The following is a 17,044-nucleotide window of genomic DNA, read 5'->3' as shown; positions in this document are numbered from 1 at the left end:
TTATCCATCCATCTGTTGATGGACATGAGTTTCCACCTTTTGGCCATTGTGAATAATGCTGCTATTACCCAGTTCATCTTACTGAATTGTAAGAGTTCTGGAAACAAGTTCTTTATCAGATAAATGATCCGCAAATACTTTCTCCCATTCTGTGAGCTGTCGTTTCACTTTTTTTTTTTTTTTTTTTTTGGTGAGGAAGATTGGCCCTGAGCTAACATCTGTTGCCAATCCCCCTCCATTTTGTACGTGGGATGCCACCACAGCATGGCTTGATGAGCAGTGTGTGTAGGTCCGCACCCAGGATCCAAAGCCATGGTCCCCCTGGGCTGCCAAAGCAGATCATGTGAACTTAACCACTATGCTGCCATGCCAGCCCCTGTCTTTGCCTTCTTGATAGCGCCCTTTGAAGCACAAGAGGTTTCAGTGGATCCGGCTTACCTGTTTTTTCCTTTGGTTGCTTGTGCTTTTGGTGTCATCCAGGAAACCAGTCCAATGTCATGAAGCTTTTCCCTTGTGTTTTCTTAAGAGTTCATAGTTTCAGAAGAGTTCATAGCTCTTAGGTTTAGGTCTGTCATCCATCTGGAGTTCATTTTTGTAAACGGTGTGAGGTAGGTGGCCAACATCCTTTGCGTGTGGTTATCCAGTTGTCCCACCACTGTCTGTTGAAGAGACTGTTACTTCCCCCGTTAAATGGTCTTGGGACCCTTGTCAAAAATTTGCTAATCATAGATGCATGGGGTTTATCTCTGAACTGACTAAAGAATTTTTGCACGTTATGAAATTCAGAATTTTCTAGCAGAAACATGAATCCCCATCCCAGAGGCACCCCCCTGTAGCCAGTTTCCTGCCTGGGAATCGGCACAGGGGCATCTGAACCCCCGGCTTCCTCAGCACATCACCGAGATTCCCTCTGCTCCGGAGTGGCCCCGTCCTTCCCAGCAGCTGCGCGATGGCCCACAGCGCAGCCCTGCCGCGGTTGTTAGCCCAGGCCCCAGGGATGGGCCTCTGGAATCATTTGCTGCTACAAGCAAAGCTGTGTTGGGTAGCCTTGTGTATGTGTCACTTCGTGTCTGTGTGAAAGATGGTCCCGTTGTCCTCCAGGGAGATTGGGCTTCCCACCGTGCTCTCCTCGAGACCATATTGGGCCACGTCACTGCCCTGCTTAAAACGTGGGAAGATTCTCCATTACTTGAGGGCTGAAGGCCACCCCTGTGACGCAGCTTCCAAGGGTGTGCGTGCACAGACCTTGCACCCCTGCGTCATCTCACACCACAGCCCTCGGACCACCCTGGACTCCTTCCATCTTCCCTCAAGCACCCTTGTCAGCCCCCCCAGGTGCTGTTCCCTCTCCCGGGACGCTTCTGTGCCTTGCTCCCTCGCGCCCTCTGGGTGGCTTCTCACCTTCAGGGTTAAGCCCCTCTGGACCATCCCCAGGGAAGCTGGCCTGGCTGCCATCCACTTAGGTGGGCAAGCCTGTGTCTCGCTCGTCATCTTGTGTCCCCAACACGTGGGAGTGCAAATGTTAGGAGAAAATTGCAGCAAATTGTAAAAAGAAAAACCTGAAGCCAAACAGGCGTCCCAGGAATCTAAAGGAAAGGGAAGACGTCTGACGTCGGGGAAATTGTCGATCATGTGATGTGGAAAATGATAGAAATGAGGTCAGGAAATGAAAAAATAGACAAATATTGCCAAACATGATAAAGAAACAACATACCAGTGGATGAGCTATTGCGATATGAGAAAAAGACGAGAGAGAAGGCTGTGGCGAGGGGAGCTGTGAAAGCCCGTCTCAGTGGCTGGTAGGTTCAGAAAGATGCTCAACCTCGCAAATGGGCAGGAAATGAACATCAAATCAGTAATGCAATAACAGCAGATCCAGAAAACATTAAGAATCGTGGCAACACCCAGCACTGGTGAGAACATGGGACAAAGCATCTTCACAGTGTTGGTGGCTGTGGGAATCGCCACAGCCTTGGGGGAGAAATCCAGCAGTATTTACAGTAAAAACACAGTGCTCCACGGGGGCCTTCGCGCAGAGACGGGAGCCAGGAAGCAAGCCTCACGGATGGGTTAGATGTTGACCACAGCTCCTCAGGAGACAAAGCACAGGGCGCTGAGTGACGGCTGATCGGCTGAGGGGAGTGTGGTACACTACTCATACAAATGAGCCTGGTCTCTGCTCACCTGGAGGGACTCCCACTGCCCATCAAGTGAGAAAAGCAAGTGTCAGCGTAAACTGCATGATTCCACTTCAGGAAAGACAGCAGACAGCCCCAACCGTCCCCCGCCCTCACTGCCGTGTATGATACTGTGAGAGAGGGAGACGATGTGAAAGGCACCCAACTGATTATCTGGGGGGTCGGGGGGGTTAGAGGGACAAACTGAAGAAATAAGAGAAGAAAAGAAAACAAATTCACATTGCAAGACCAAAGAAATCATAGGAAAACAGCATGAAGACATACGTGGAGGATGTTCATGACAGATGCTGTTAACAGCAAAAATTTGGAAATATCACACGTGGAGAGGGTATTAGTAAATTACGGCACAACCAGATTGTGAAATACTTTGCAGCCCTTCAACGTGATGTCATAATGCCATCAACACAAAGCAGCATCTCAGAAGTGCCCTGAGTGAAAACAATCTGGCTACACAGCTGCCCGGCGAGCTCCTGTCTGTGCCGCGCGAGAGGAGCTCACATGGCCGGCCGCAGCGCCTCCTTAGAAAGCCCAGCTGGCGGGCTGGGCCCTGGGCTGGGTCCCGGAACTTGGGTTTCAGGAGGATTCTCACTGCTCTCTGACTGATAAGGGTTGGCTCACTGCGCCCACACTGTACAAATGACATGGCTTGTGCTCCACACCTGCTTTCCTTTGGGGAGTCTGACATTTTGCTGCAAGCCGGGCAGAGGATGCCAGCGTGGTCAGACCCCCGTGACATCCTGGCGTGCTGAGTCTCTCAGGGGCCTCCCTGGGCAGAAGCTCTGAACACGTGCTGCTCTGTTTTTGTTGTTGGGGGAAGCGTGCCCCGGTGTCCCCCATGGCAGGGAGAGAACATGAGGAAGCCCACAGGTGGATTCCTCCAGACGCCACCAGTGTCTTCTCCCTTAAGATCCGAGTGTGTATCCTCCCTACACTGTTATCATAAATCTCAGCTGTGAGAGCAACTGTACACCGAGTGCAGTGGATCCGTCTAGAGAACCTCTGAATGTGGGGGTGGTCATGGGGACATCCTCCCCGGCCCACACGTGTGTATGGAAACATCTAGATGGCGCTCGGGACCTGTTAGGATGGTCATCTGGCACCGTGAGTCTGGAGAGGCAGTTGATTTCCTCTCACTTAGGTATTTTTCCTAAGTCAGTTTGTGCTATCACAATGTAAATGCATAAATTCCATCATATAAATACATAAATAAAACAAGACAACAAAGATCCACGTTTAATATTCCAAAACTCTTCCGCTTCTCCACAGCCGGGCCTCTAACCCCATCCCCCAGCCTAGGAGCCCTCCCCCACTCTCTCTCTGTCTCTCTACATTCAAGCCGCCTGCAGGTTCTGTGGGCTCCACCTCCAGCCTTTATCCAGGACCCCCATGCTCACCACCTGCACTGCAAGCCCCCACCCACCTTCCACAGCCTGCCTCCCCCACTGGCCGCCTGGGCCATGGCTGTGGCTTCCTCGCTGGTGTCTGGTGTCCACCCTGCCAGCCCGTGGTGTATTCTCCAACATGGCAGCCAGAGGGAGCCTTTTAAAATCTAAATCAGATCATGCCATTCCCCTGTATCAGGCCTTCCAGCTAAATTTCAACCCCCTCCTAAGCCCATAAACTACACTCCATGCACAAGGCTTTCTTTCTGTCCCTTTGACACAGAGCACACACACACACACACACACACACACCTTCAACCTCAGGGCCTTTGCACCTACCATTTCCTCTGTTTCTGCAGTTAGGCCTCCCTGACAGCTTGTCTACAGCATCCCCCTTCGGTCTCCATCTCATTGCTATTACTGTCTTCATAGAACTTATCACTACTCGCTTAGTGCTAGTCTTGGAACTGGAATATAAAGGCCAGGAGGGCGGAGAAACCTTACCTGTCTTATCCAGGGATATACTATGGTACTCGACGCTACCGGGGTACACAGTAGGTGCTCAGTGTGTGCACGTTACCTGGCATCAGGCGCTCAGGAGTCTATCGGGTGAATGGGCCGCTGCAAAACTCTCCTTAGAAACCCAGTGTTTTCCCAACTGCCTGATGACGTGGATAGCTAGGAGCATCTGTTTAAAGATGCAGATTCCTTGGCCCGCCGCCGACGTACTGCGCCCAACTCTCCAGCGGAGGGAATCCGGGTGTCTGCGATGCGGCTCAGGGACGGTTCCTAGAGCTGCCTGCTCCAAGGGAGCTCCGTCCTCAGGCTGGCTGATGGGGGCGTCGGAGACCCCTTCGCTGCTTGGCCTTCCCAACCGGTAACTGTGGTTTAGAGAAAAAGACTAAAACGTGGAGATGCCGGGGATTGAACCCGGGGCCTCATACATGCAAAGCATGCGCTCTACCACTGAGCTACATCCCCTGACTCTTAAGCGCGTTTTCCGGGAATGAGGATGTAGGAAGTCGCGCCTTCGCTCCGCTTGTACCTACTTCTTACTTTAAGGACGCTCAGCGTCTCCGTGGGCTCAAGAAGGTCTCTCGGAGCGCTGCGGGAGCTCGCTGACCCGGGGCGCCCGGCGCTGCGACTCCGGAGACCCGGCCCCGAGCAGACGGCAGCGGTAGCCGGAGAACCCGGTCCCCATATGGAGCGACCTGGAGAAGAGCGAGAACGGCTCGTCCTCGTTAGTATAGTGGTGAGTATCCCCGCCTGTCACGCGGGAGACCGGGGTTCGATTCCCCGACGGGGAGGCCAGGTGCATCTTTTAACTAAAAAGAGACTCGTCACCGCCGCCGCGAGGTGCTCTCTGACACGTGCTCTGTGCAGACGCACGAGGAGCCGTCCGTCCCCGTTGTGCCTGGAACCGTGTAAATTAGGGCGCCTGCGAGAGGTGCCGTGCTGCCCCGGAAGGCGCTGAGCCAGAAAAGCTGCGTCCTCAGCGGAGGCCCCAGTAGGTGTGTCCATATCTTGGAGTACGTTTCTATTTCCTTTTCTGATCGGCATCACAGTGACAGCAGCTCACCGCGACCTCGTTCCCACCGGGCGCCGGGCGGCGTCCGTGCGGCCCGTGCAGGCGCGCTGCTCCCCCCGGGGCGGTGTCTGGCCGCCTCGTCCTCCCAGGGCGGTGTGGGGCCGCCTCGTTCCCCCGGGGCGCCGTGGGGCGCGGCCCATGGAGAGGCCCCGGCCGCCGCACCGTCCGCTCTGCGCCCCGCTGCCCTCGGGGGAGGAGGGCGGGGAGACGGGGGCGACCCCGACTTTCCACTCCCCGCCTCTCTGGACTGTTTGAAATGTGTCTTCCCGTCCCCCTCCCTCCCTCCCTCCCTCCCTTCCTTCCTCCCTCCCTCCCTTCCTTTCTTCTCCACTCCGCTTCTGTCGACACGATGCACCTGAACGGTTTGCAAAGACCGGCTGCGCCGCCCCGAAGCGCGGCCTGGGCGCCCCTGCTGCGCCCCTGCTCCCGAGGGCCGGCGCGTGTGCTCGGTGCACCGCCGCCCCCGAGCTGCGGCCCGAACAGCGGCAGGTGCGGGAGGCTCTGTCTGCGCCCCCTTCTCCGCCTGAGGACGGGGCCCACCAGAGCAGCTCGTGCGCACAGATCCCCTCCCGGGAGCCCCGCCAGCCAGGTGACTGGCTCTCGTCGCAGGAGAGGAGACTAGGACTTGACACCAAACTGCGTCACAAGCTGTCACCTCCCAGCTGTCCTTCCAAGGCCCGGTCGTCTTTCCTAAAATCCACTTCCTCTCCGCTGAGGCCTGCGTTCCCGTGCCCTTCCCCGGTTAACGCACTATAGAAACTCAAGTCTCGCAGCTGGTTTGGGTTTAGTCGCTATTTAATCCTGTGATGCCCCGTACATGTGATATTAACAATTCATTAGAAACCAACTTGTCTTTTGGGGGTGAAGAAAACATTTATCTGAAGTTCAGTAACTCTGTCCGTTTCATTATGATTTCTTTTTCTTTTGTTAAATTAAAATAAAGTTAATGTTGATGCTTTTTGTTAAAAACGGGATATAGAATGTGATCCTATTTTAATAAAAATGAAGCGCCCATCTCTCTCTCTCCCTTTCTCTCTGTTTATGTCTGTAGAGGTGGAATTCCGTCAGCTGCTCTCATGAGGCTGTTTCTCAGCAGCGGAATGTGGGCGTGCATCAGCCCACCTGTTGATACTTTTCTGTGGTTTTCAATCTTGAGTGTATTTTGATAAAAAATCAATCATAAAAATAAAATGATGTGGCAGTGATTGTAGCGGACTGAATAGTAGCCTCCGCAAGATGTGTCCGCCTGGAAGCTAGGAGTGTGATCTTGAAATAAGGGCCTTTGCAGGTGTCATTAAAGTAAGAGACTCGAGAGGAGATCATCGTGAATTAGGGTAGGTCCTGAGTCTAGTGACACGTGTCCTTACAAGAGACAGAAAAGGAAAGGCCACACAGAGACGTAGAAGGACAGGGGCCGACGGGGGAGCGATGGAGCGATGCATCTAAAAGCCGAGGAGTGCCGAGGATTGCCCGCCACACCAGGAGCTCCGAGAGGTTTCATCCTCGAAGCCTCCAGGAGGAACCAACCCTGCGGACACCTTGACTTCAGACTTTTAGCCTCTAAACTGTGAGAATAAATCCAGTTTGTGGTCATTCGTTACAGCAGCCCCAGGAGACACAGTAATGATGACCTCGTGACTCATTTATTCAACAAATGTTTGTTGCCAGCTTCCTCTCTCCTGGTCATTGGGCTGACATGTTTGAGAAGAACGGGACAGACTGCATGAACTGAATGATTGGGAAAGAAATTATGAGGAAACAAAACAAAGTGAATAAACCATTTTAAAAAGTAGTAACAATGGTCATGAGACTGGGATAGCATTTTACCTTCTCAGTTGTTAATGACATCAATTACATTTCCAAAACACATTTTGCTTTAGGATCACTGTAGATTCATGCCCAATGGACACTGAAGCCTGCTCTTCTCTCAGATGTGCAAGGCTGGGTGTGCTGTACTGCTGGTCTGGCTGTTTGGAGCTGGATCTGGCCAGACCTGACACCTGATCAGAAATGAACACACTGGGCTGTACCTCTGAGAGGCCATTTGCAAGGCCTCTGCAGGAGGATCTTCAGAAGGGGACCTATTCTCGATAGAGAGGGAGCCAAGGATTCCAGAAGGGAGACAGACATTCCTATTTCTCCCAGACCCTTGAAATCAGAAATCTTCCCCCATCCAGGAAAATGCAGCCACGGTAGGTGTTAGGACGGGCAGGCGGGTGTATTAGTTGCCGCAGCTTCCAAAACAAAACACCACAGATGGAGTGGCTTAAACCACAGATGTATTCTCTGAGTCCTGGAGGCTGGAAGTCTGAGATGGAGGTGCTGGCGTTTGGTTTCTCCTGAGGCCTGTCCCTGGCGTGCAGGGGGCTGACTTGGCGCTGCGACCTCACATGGCAGTCCCTCTGGGTCCGTGTCTTAGCCTCCTCTTAGAAGAATACCAGTCCTGCTGGAGGAACGACCCCTTCTAACTTCATCACCTCTTTAGAGGCCCCGTCTCCACATCCGGCCGCGTTCTGAGGTGGCTGGGGTTAGGGCTTCAACACAGGAATTCGGAGGGGGCACAATTCAGCCCATCACATTGGGTTTGGGGACACTGAGAGGACTCTGGTTTGCTCCCGCAAGTTCAGGAAAATGGCCATCTCCGAGTTTCCATTTGGAAGTCTAGCTGGCGTCTCAAAACCTCAGGCCTCTGTGACAGAGTCTCGATTCCCGCACTCAGCCTGCGGTGCTCCCGCCCTGGCTCCAGAGCATCCAGCAGCTGCCTGGTAGTGCAGACCAGCCCCTTGGTGTCATCCTTCACCCTTCCTTTCCATTACTGCTGCATCAGATACACCCCCCTTCCCCTCTTCAGCTCTTCCAGGCTGACTTTCTTTCTGTTGCTCCAACTAGTTGACCTTGTTTCAGCCTCAGGGCCTTTGCCCCTGCTGTCCCCTCTGCCCAGAGGCTCTCCCTGCAGCTCCCGGCACAGCTGGCTCTTCACTGTTCAGGTCTTCCCAGCTCTCTCCTCCTCTCTCTTCTCGTCCTGCTCCCACCCCTGGCATCCCACCCCATCACGACGATTTATTGTACTTCTCAGCATTACTCTTGTACCCAACTATCCTGTTACTGTATTTGTGGATGGGCCAGAGGGTCACTGGGTGCTCAGCAAACACATCATGAAGGACCTCCCCACTTGCTCATCAGCTCCCAGACAACACTCCCCACCCACCCATTGCCCAAAGGGGAGGGATGCAGATCTGAACCCTGATGCCCACCTGTCGGTGTCCCCATGCCAGGCTGCCGAGCAGGTGCCGCAGGGGCCACAGGTGCGGCCGCCGTGATTGCAGGCCGGATGTGAGTCACTCATGGCCCCAAGGAAAGCCACCTTCTGGCCAATGCGTCCTCCCACGCGCCTTGGCGTGGTCAGCATCCCTGCCATACCTTGGGCTGCTTGGGAAGCTGGCCTTGTTTCTTCGCACAGAGAAGGGAGCTTGAAAAAGCAAAGCTCTGAGCCAAGTAGGATTCATTCATTCGTTCTTTCGTTCATTAATTCAGCAAATATTTATTAAGCACCTGTTATGTGCCAGGCACTGCTCCAGGCCCTGAGGGATACAGCAGTGACACAGGCAGATGACTTCCCTGCTCCTCCTGGGTCTGTCCTAGCTGGAGAGACAGGTATTGGAAAAGGAAAACAATACATAAGCTAACAAACAATAAGGGGCTGGGGTCTTGTTTGGAGGAGTGGTCAGGGAAGGCTTCTTGGAGGCGGTGGCCTTAAAGGACGCGAAGGGGCAGGTGCAGGGCGAGCCTGGCGGTCACGGGTTCCACCTGCTCCTGGTCTCGCGGCATCTGGTCCCCAAGTCGAAGACCCAGGGCCGTCAGGACGACGAGGAGGAGAGAATCGCAGCCGACCGCCAACAGTGGCCGAAATAGCTCAGTTGGGAGAGCGTTAGACTGAAGATCTAAAGGTCCCTGGTTCGATCCCGGGTTTCGGCAGCTGGTGGCTTTTTTTTTTTTTTTTTTTTGTCTTTCCCCCAAGAGAAAGAGGCGGGGGGCAGGGAGTGAATAGACGAAGCCGATTCTTCCCAATGAACGAAGACATTTCACTTTTTTAGTTTCAAACAGCTCCGAGCAGCAGCCACGGGAAGCCAGAGGGATGGAAACTTGCGCGCAACTCCTCATCCGGGGATATCCACCAAGGCCGAGTTTTTCCTGACCCCATTTCTTTAATTTCGTAAACGTTTATTAATCTCTGTTGCATGTTTGTTGATGTCTGTCCGTTAGTTTTTGCTGTTTATTAACGTCTGCTGTCTGAACCTAGCGGCTAAATCAAGGATCCGGCAGGAAACGGCTTCTTTAAGACGGAATTAAGCCAAACGGGACTTTGCATTCTTTGGTTTTGTAGGAAAAGATAAAATATTGAACCATTGGAAACATATTACTATTTAGGGGAAGCTAAGCATGCCTTAAAGGGGAGGTCTGAGGAGCGGCGGGTAGCGCCCGTCCTCGTTAGTATAGTGGTGAGTATCCCCGCCTGTCACGCGGGAGACCGGGGTTCGATTCCCCGACGGGGAGGCTGTCTATGTTTTACCATTCGTCTCTATTTTTTTCTTTTTTCTTCTAAACAAATAAAATTCTCCAACTGCCGTAGAAATTCCTTATTCTCCTCGCGAAGAATACACCCGACAGGCAGGCGACACTCCCCCTGACAGCAGTTGCCTTTCGGCAGCTTAGTCCCAGGCACGCTCTGGCTCCCCAGTGTCACGTGGTTGCAAAAAAGAGTCCCCGTTCTTTCGCTGAAGCGGTGTTTTCGATTCCTGCAGGCCCACGGCGCGGCCGCAGAGCGTTAGCTGTACATGATCGTTTCCCAGAAACCGTCAGGTTCTCAGCCCGGAGCTGCTCGCTCGGCTGCAAACCTCCCCTCTTCCTACGTCCTTCCAGCCCAGAGCCTGGCTCTCGGAAAAGGTTTAGGGATTGAGGCAGGAGGCGGGGTGCCTCCAAACAGGAACGTTTTCTCCTCTGACCTTGCAGACTCCACCTCTGAACACAGCGCTCCCGCTTCCCAGGCTCCCGCGCCTGCCTTCCTGCGTTTGTCTGTTCGCTTCACATTCATCCCTCGCATCGGTGCTGGGCACCCGGGATGCGCCAGGCGCTGGGGATCCAGCAGGAGGGAGACTAGGCCCTGCCCTGCTGAGCCAGGGAGCGACGGAGGGACGCAGACAGTGAACAAGTAGAAACACAGCTTTTGAGGGTGGCAGATGCTGTGAAGAAAAACAATGCATGGGATTCGTCGGCCCTTTAGAGAGGAGGCCAGGAGGGCCTTTCCGAGGACCTGGACAATGAGAAGGAGCCGATCACAGAGATCTGGGGAACCGCATTCCAGGCAGAGGGAATGGCAAGTGCAAAGGCACGGAGGTGCAGAGGAGCCTGGCATGCCTGGGGAACAGCAAGCAGGCAGCTGTGGCTGGAGGGCCCCCAGGGAGGAGGAGCAGAGCAGGGATGTTAGCAAGGTCCACAGAGGCCAGATCACAGAGGGCAGAGTGCGGAGTATGGATTTGACTCCGAGAGTTTTATGCGGCGGGGAAACATAACTGAGTTTGCTTTGAGCAGAGCTGTCTGGCGAGAGAGCAAGCAGGGGCACTTCCAGAACTGCATACAACCCTTTAGCTCCCTCCCAAACCCTGTCCAAAAGAACGCCATCTGTGGCGCCATCTTTCTGTGGCCAAGGTCGCTCTCTCGTGGCTACCTCCTTGAGCTAGAGGATAAGGACAAAGAGCGGCTTACGTAGAGCCCTATTCCGCACCTCGCCCCGCTGCCCTCCTGCTCATCTGTTCTGCTTCACTAAAACCATCAGCAAAGCACCAGCTCACACCTGGGGTGAAGATGAGACGCAGGGCCCTTCCCGGGATTTCACATCCTAACAACGTGTACAATAAAGACGACTCACGTTTCCAAGCCCGGACCCTGTGCCAGGCACTGTTCTAAAGCTTCTACGTGTAACTCGTTCAATGCTCACAACCCCCCTGTGAAGCAGGTCCTATTCCATCTCCATTTTACAGACGAGCCCAGAGGAAGTCACAGCTGCTGGGTCCAGCATCCTGTGCACCAGCTCACTTAGGCCTTTAGCTGCAAAGGGTGTCAGGCCTCAGCACGCTGGAAGGGAGCTGACTGCGGACCAAGCCGGCAGGACATTTTTGGGTGGGGTTCTCCCTAAGTCACTGTTTCCTGCCAGGAAATCTCAAGCGCTGGTGGAAAGAGGTGTGGCCTTCAGTTTGGAGCCCTCTCCTTGCCACTCACCTGCTCCTTCCCCACTGGGTAGCCCTTGGTGACCCCAGCAGGATGCTAAGTATCTGGAAGAGAGGGGCTCCCTGACAGGTAGAGAATGGCGTTTTTCAGTGGGCTGTTGCAAAGAGGTCCCTTCCTCAGAGTTTAACCCGTCATCCTGAGGGCTGGATCTGCTTCCTTCTAGTTTGCTCATTTTTATATTCAGAAGAGTTCTTTTGGGAGAAAAAAAGGTCTTCACGCACATGTGGAAACCTCAAAGTCACCGAAGCTTGGAAGGGATTTAAAGGACAGGAAAGCAGAGATTTCTGGGTGGAGGTGCAGTCAGGGCAACACTCCTGCTTATTGGAAGGAAGCTTTCCTTTCCCTTCCCTTCTTTTCTGTCTGTGAGGAGAAACATTCAGGAACAGGGCTATTTCCGGTGTCAGCTAGAATTTCAGCTGCAAGGCTGTGAAGAACGGGTCTGCTTGGGAGACATAAAATGACTTATTTTGGTTTGCGTTTGCTAAACCCTAACATCCATTTAAATACTATACAAAATTCTAATTTAGAAAAAAAAAAATCTTAAGAATAGAGTATAGCAGAGAATTTCAGAAAACCTAGAAGCAAGGTCAGGGGATGTAGCTCAGTGGTAGAGCGCATGCTTTGCATGTATGAGGCCCCGGGTTCGATCCCCGGCATCTCCACTGCTGTTTTCCTGAACTTTTTCTTTTTAGTTTCTGCCCATCATTAAAGTGCCATGGATGTGATTATAACAAGTATTATCAAGTTATTAACAAGTACCCAATTACTACTTGGAGGTGGGATTTTCACAAGGCATGATCTTCTCTTTCTGAAACCCCCAACACTCCAAAGGTACTTTTGTCAGAAAAGGAGCAGTCAGCAGAAAAATGGAAAGGCAAAATCTGACACCACAGGTTTGGGGAGTTTCCCGCACGGTTCCTGGCCTCGTGACTGCAGGAAAGGCCTCGAGGCCTGGGGACTCATTCCTGGCCGTCAGAGGGCAAGTGTGTAAGCGAGGGAAAGCTCTGAGTCTCTGGGTGTCCGTGCGGTCAGCAACGGCCTTCTCAGAGGGAGCCGGAGCGTGCCCAGCAGGCAGGGTTTGCTCCCCGCTTCATCAGCAACAGGCCACGAAGGAAGGAATGAATGGCTTTGGTGCACATATCGTTTATTTTTATATTTATACACTGTATCTGTATTTTATCAATAAAAATAAAAGGTGTATTTTGTTGAAAGCAGAGATCCTGTTGTATCCTGGAGGTGCAGTCCTTTGTCTGCTGTAACAATGAATGAATTCTTTCCCCAGGAAGTCTTCTGTCTCATTTGACTTGACCTGGTGTTTTAAATCAGAAAACATCTCCTCTGAGATCTGGAGTGACCTGACTCTTTGCAAAGCCTTCACTTTCGAGATGACGACACTGAAATTCGTGAAATGACTCACCAGTTAGGTCGTGGGGGAGTGGTGATAGCCCCTGTTTCTATGGAGCTTCCGTGAAGGTTATTTCTCCCTAAATGTCAACAAGGTTTTAAGGGAACAAAACGTTGAGGTTATTTCTAAAGTTATCACATCTAACACAAAACCAATTATGTTTCTGTTTTACTTTGTATCTTATAATTAAGCATTTCCCATAGTGCAGTGACAAGGAAAAAATACATAAGGCTTGTGTGGGGAAAGGCAGCTTCCTAGAAAAGTCTTTGTGAACCTTTGAAGAAAGTGTTTTTTAAACTACTACATTTTATTTTATATACATATATAAAAGAGCCCATTATTTGAGGTCCCTAGAGCAGTCAAATTCATAGAGACAAAAAGCAGAACAGTGGTTGCCGGGGGCTGGGGGAGGGGAGATGGGGAACTGGTTAATGGGTACAAAGTTTCCTTTTTGCCTGATGAAGAGTTCTGGAGATGCCTGGCGGTGATGGTTGCACAGCAATGCGAATGTGGAAGGCCCCAGAACAGGCCGCCCTAAATTATGCTGCTTTGGTTTATTGATTTTGAGCAGTGGGTGCTTGAAAAACAGCAGGTGCGGGAGAGGCTTTCTCTGTGCCCCCTTCTCTGCCTGAAGACAGGTCCCCCCAAAGCAGCTCGTGGTCACAGCTCCCCTCCCGGGAGTCTCACCAACCAGGTGACTGGCTCTTGTCACAAGGAGGACACTAGGACTTGACACCAAACTATGTCACAAACTGTCACACCTCCCAGCGATTCTTCTAAGGCCTGGTCATCTTTCCTAAAACCATTTACTCTTCCCTGAGGCCTGCGTTCCCGTCCCCTTCCCCGACTGAGATGGTGCCTAAATCTAAATGCTAAAGCTCCTCTGGGACTCACTCATTCTCCCCTGGGTCTCTCTCACGCACACATGAAGGTGACACGTCCATAAACTTTTGGGCATTTTTTTCTCTTGTTGATCTTTTACTACAGGGGTCTCAGCTGAGAACTCTGAAGAGTAGAGGAAAAATTATTTCTCCTTCCCTCCAACATACTTAACACGACTGAATTGTACACTTAAAAATGGCTAAGATGGTAAATTTTATGCATACGTATTTTGCCACAATCTAAAAAAAAAAAGTCCCAATAGGTTAACTAACTCCTTAACGTTCCTAAACTAGGCAAATTCAGGGACTGGAACTTAAGGCTGATTTTCTGACTGGCAGGGGACGAAATTGGTTATTTTTAAACTGGAGCAGTTTGTGTTCTGGCACACAACACAAATGCACAAATGTAAACAGGAAAAAGAACAAAATCCCTTGGGCTTTTTTTTTTTCTTCCTAAGCTGCAGATACCCTTGACTCCCTTTTACGGTTATATAACCGATGACAAAGCAAGGCAAGCCTTTCCCACCCAGCTCTCCGATTTCACCCTTTCTCCTGGGAGGACACTGTTTGCGGCCCATTGTGCTCTGAGACATTCTCACGAGGCTGAGTGAAGCCCCATACTAGTTGTGACCTTCAGGGGAAACGAATGTTTTGGAGGAAGGAAGAAAGGCAGGCAGACACACAGGCACCAGTCCAACCCCCTCCCCGCAACAGCCCAACACCCAGGCCCTTTGTGAGCTCAGCCCATCACGTGCCCGATCTGCCCGCCAATCCCGCCCTGTTGCTGGCCTCTGTCACTTTCCCATTGGTGCCAGCTCTGAAGCAATTTCTTCTGGGGCGCCTGCAAAGGACGGATCTGTGTGGGCGGAAAGAACTGAAAATGGATCCAGGGACTCATCCAGCTTCTCGCACCTTCCAGCACACTGCATTCTGAGTCAGAGGCGTTCAGGTTTTAGGAGCGTGACTTGGTACCTGATTCCCGATTCCCGAGTCCGAGCGGGACATTTAGACCTTGGGAGCCCTTCTCAGCAAAGGGAAAAGCAGTGGCAATAACAACAACAAAAATCCTCTCTAGAGCAGGGTTCCTCAACCAAATTACGGACATTTAGGGCCTGGTGATTCTGTGTCGCGGGGGCCTGTCCACTGTCGGAAGTTTCATGGCATCCCTGGCCTCTACCACTAGATGCTAGCAGCGCCCCCCACCCCCACCAAGCACCACCACAGTTGTGACAGGCAAAAACGCCTCCAGACGTTGCCAGGTGTCCACGGAGGGGCAAAAATGATTCCCAGTTGAGAAGCGCTGCTCCAGAGGCACACCAGTCCCTCTCTTTGGGGGAGGTCAGCGCCGCCTCCCCTCTCTCGCTCAGTGCCCTGGGACAAATGTTTACTTCTATTTGCTTCAACAAAAACTCACTCTTGGACTTAAATTAGGGGATGCAAACGTTTTCAGAGAAGATTTTCTGCTAGAGAAAAAAAATCAGTGTTCTCAGCTCCGAAGAATGTTGTTTTCTCTTCGGAGCTGACCCTGGGCCTCTCCCCGCCCCCTGAGACGCTCTCCCCCCTCCTCGCCCTCAGAAATCAGGCCTGTTTTTCTCCATGCCTTTTGGACTCCGAAAGAAGCCACGTCACAAAGCGTGTGACTCAGCCCTTAAACGACATGAATCACAAGGCTTGCAGCCGAGCAACAGCCGAAAGCAAACAAGGTGTGGTTTGAAGTGAGGCCTGGCCACCGGAGAAAGAACCTCAGTTTTCGTTCCTTTGAAAACTTCTCCCTGGAATTTAGGGAGAAATAACCTCATAAAGAGCCTCTGCATGGTGTTCCTTTAAAACCTCTTTCCAGAAATTTAGAAAGAAATAACCTTCACCCAAATCTTTATTGGCAGTCGCTGGCGTCTCCTGCTTTCCTGAACAATGAATTCTATTTTTACCATTTATTTTAATTTCCTACTAATAAATTCATTCTCTTTGGACAAGGTTAAAAATCACAGAGGGTAAAGCATCTTCAGCACCGCTCATGGAAGTGAGCATGAGTGAGGCCATCTTGTTGTGCTAAGTGGCCCCAGCCCCTCCTCCGTGTGACCACTCGCCGCTCTGCACGTACTCTGCACAAGCATTCGCACGCCCTCCTGGTTTATGGCCTCCGCTTGACGTGGGTGCTCCCTGACAGCTTCACAAACTCAAACTTTGTTCTGTGAGTTTCCCTCCAGGCACGGGCTGCCCACAGGCGGGAGGCACACCCACTAGGCCTCCACCACAGCGGGCAGAAGGGAGCAACGTGATGCCCGCACCCCTCCTCGCTGCCCGTTCCCTATATTTGCCTCGAGACCCTGGAATCCTTGAAGACGGGTTTTTGAGACCTTAGTCACCCATCTTCCGATTTGCCGGAATTAAACTTCCTCTCTCGACCCCTAGCTGGTTGTGATTAATTGGCTCACACGGCGCCCATGGCTCGGCGTCCCTCAGCCCTTCTTCATAAATACACACGTACACGGCTTCCCCGGGGAGACGCAGGGCAGTTCCGTCTTGATTCCCATCTCAGGGAGAACGCTTAAATATTAAAGTGCTCAGAATTTAGAACAGGAGTGTGGTCTTCTCCTGATGGCAACAGCTTTCAGTCAGCGGCCTTTCTGTTTTCTTCCTGAAGCTTCCAGGGCGGAAATTAAAATGCCCTCCCTCCTGCTCATTTGTAGAAACAGGGAGTACTTCTAGAAGAGTCCAGAAGGAGCGGCCTGCAGCACGGGGGCACGAGGGGGCCTTCTCACCGCCAGCTCTCACAGACCTGCTTTACCTCTGCACCGTGCTCACGTGTTTTAAGACACTTTTCTCCGCTTTAATCAAAATGGGATTTGCCTCTGGAATTAAATATCGCGTGTGGGATACTGAGGGTTATTTCCCCAGAAACACACAGGGCCGAGACTCACTCAGCGTCTGTCTGAGCCTTGACCTAAATCTCTGAAACGTGAAATTTCCGAGCGCAGCTGCACAGCGACAGAGCTGACATTCGGGGGGCTCCTCGGTTATCATCGGGGACAAAGGTCCCAGGCGGAAGGCCAGGCGATCGCACAGCCGGGCTAGAACAATCTGGAAGGTTCTGCCCTGTCAGCGCCGGGGGTCTGACGAGGCCGGGAGGCATTCCCGCCTTCCTGGCCGGCGGCGGGCAGCCGGGCCCGAGCACCTTGTCGGGGGCGGGCGCGCCGCCGCCGCGTCCGGCCGGAAGCCGCGATCTGCCGAGTCATCCGCCCTGTCCCGGTGCCCGCCGGCGCGGGGGATGGGCTGGGGCCCCGGGGAGCCCGCGCCCGGCCCGG

The 17,044-nt window shown here is 52.6% G+C and overlaps 3 long non-coding RNA genes and 3 other non-coding genes across 6 annotated transcripts; 3 read left to right on the top strand and 3 right to left on the bottom strand.

Annotated features, from left to right (window-relative positions):
* Positions 1–438: 438 nt before the first annotated feature.
* On the bottom strand, positions 439–4,791 carry LOC111774679 (uncharacterized). The gene is made up of 3 exons (XR_011420881.1): positions 4,630–4,791; positions 4,161–4,461; positions 439–1,158 (listed from the first exon to the last, which is right to left on the bottom strand). It is a non-coding gene; the product is annotated as an uncharacterized lncRNA (long non-coding RNA).
* On the bottom strand, positions 4,490–4,561 carry TRNAA-UGC (transfer RNA alanine (anticodon UGC)). The gene has a single exon. It is a non-coding gene; the product is annotated as a tRNA-Ala (tRNA).
* On the top strand, positions 4,643–6,978 carry LOC111774678 (uncharacterized). Its single transcript, XR_011420879.1, has 2 exons — positions 4,643–4,832; positions 6,220–6,978. It is a non-coding gene; the product is annotated as an uncharacterized lncRNA (long non-coding RNA).
* Positions 6,979–9,070: 2,092 nt separating this feature from the next.
* TRNAF-GAA (transfer RNA phenylalanine (anticodon GAA)) lies at positions 9,071–9,143 on the top strand. Its single transcript has one exon. It is a non-coding gene; the product is annotated as a tRNA-Phe (tRNA).
* Positions 9,144–12,043: 2,900 nt separating this feature from the next.
* On the top strand, positions 12,044–12,115 carry TRNAA-UGC (transfer RNA alanine (anticodon UGC)). Its single transcript has one exon. It is a non-coding gene; the product is annotated as a tRNA-Ala (tRNA).
* A 465-nt stretch (positions 12,116–12,580) lies between these two features.
* LOC111774677 (uncharacterized) lies at positions 12,581–17,037 on the bottom strand. The gene is made up of 3 exons (XR_011420880.1): positions 16,228–17,037; positions 12,871–12,937; positions 12,581–12,762 (listed from the first exon to the last, which is right to left on the bottom strand). It is a non-coding gene; the product is annotated as an uncharacterized lncRNA (long non-coding RNA).
* Positions 17,038–17,044: the final 7 nt, after the last annotated feature.

Source organism: Equus caballus, chromosome 8 (genome assembly GCF_041296265.1).
Source record: "Equus caballus isolate H_3958 breed thoroughbred chromosome 8, TB-T2T, whole genome shotgun sequence".
NCBI classification, from domain to species: Eukaryota; Metazoa; Chordata; class Mammalia; order Perissodactyla; family Equidae; genus Equus; species Equus caballus.
The sequence above is the reverse complement of the archived record's forward strand: the minus strand, read 5'-3'. Positions and strand labels throughout refer to the sequence as shown.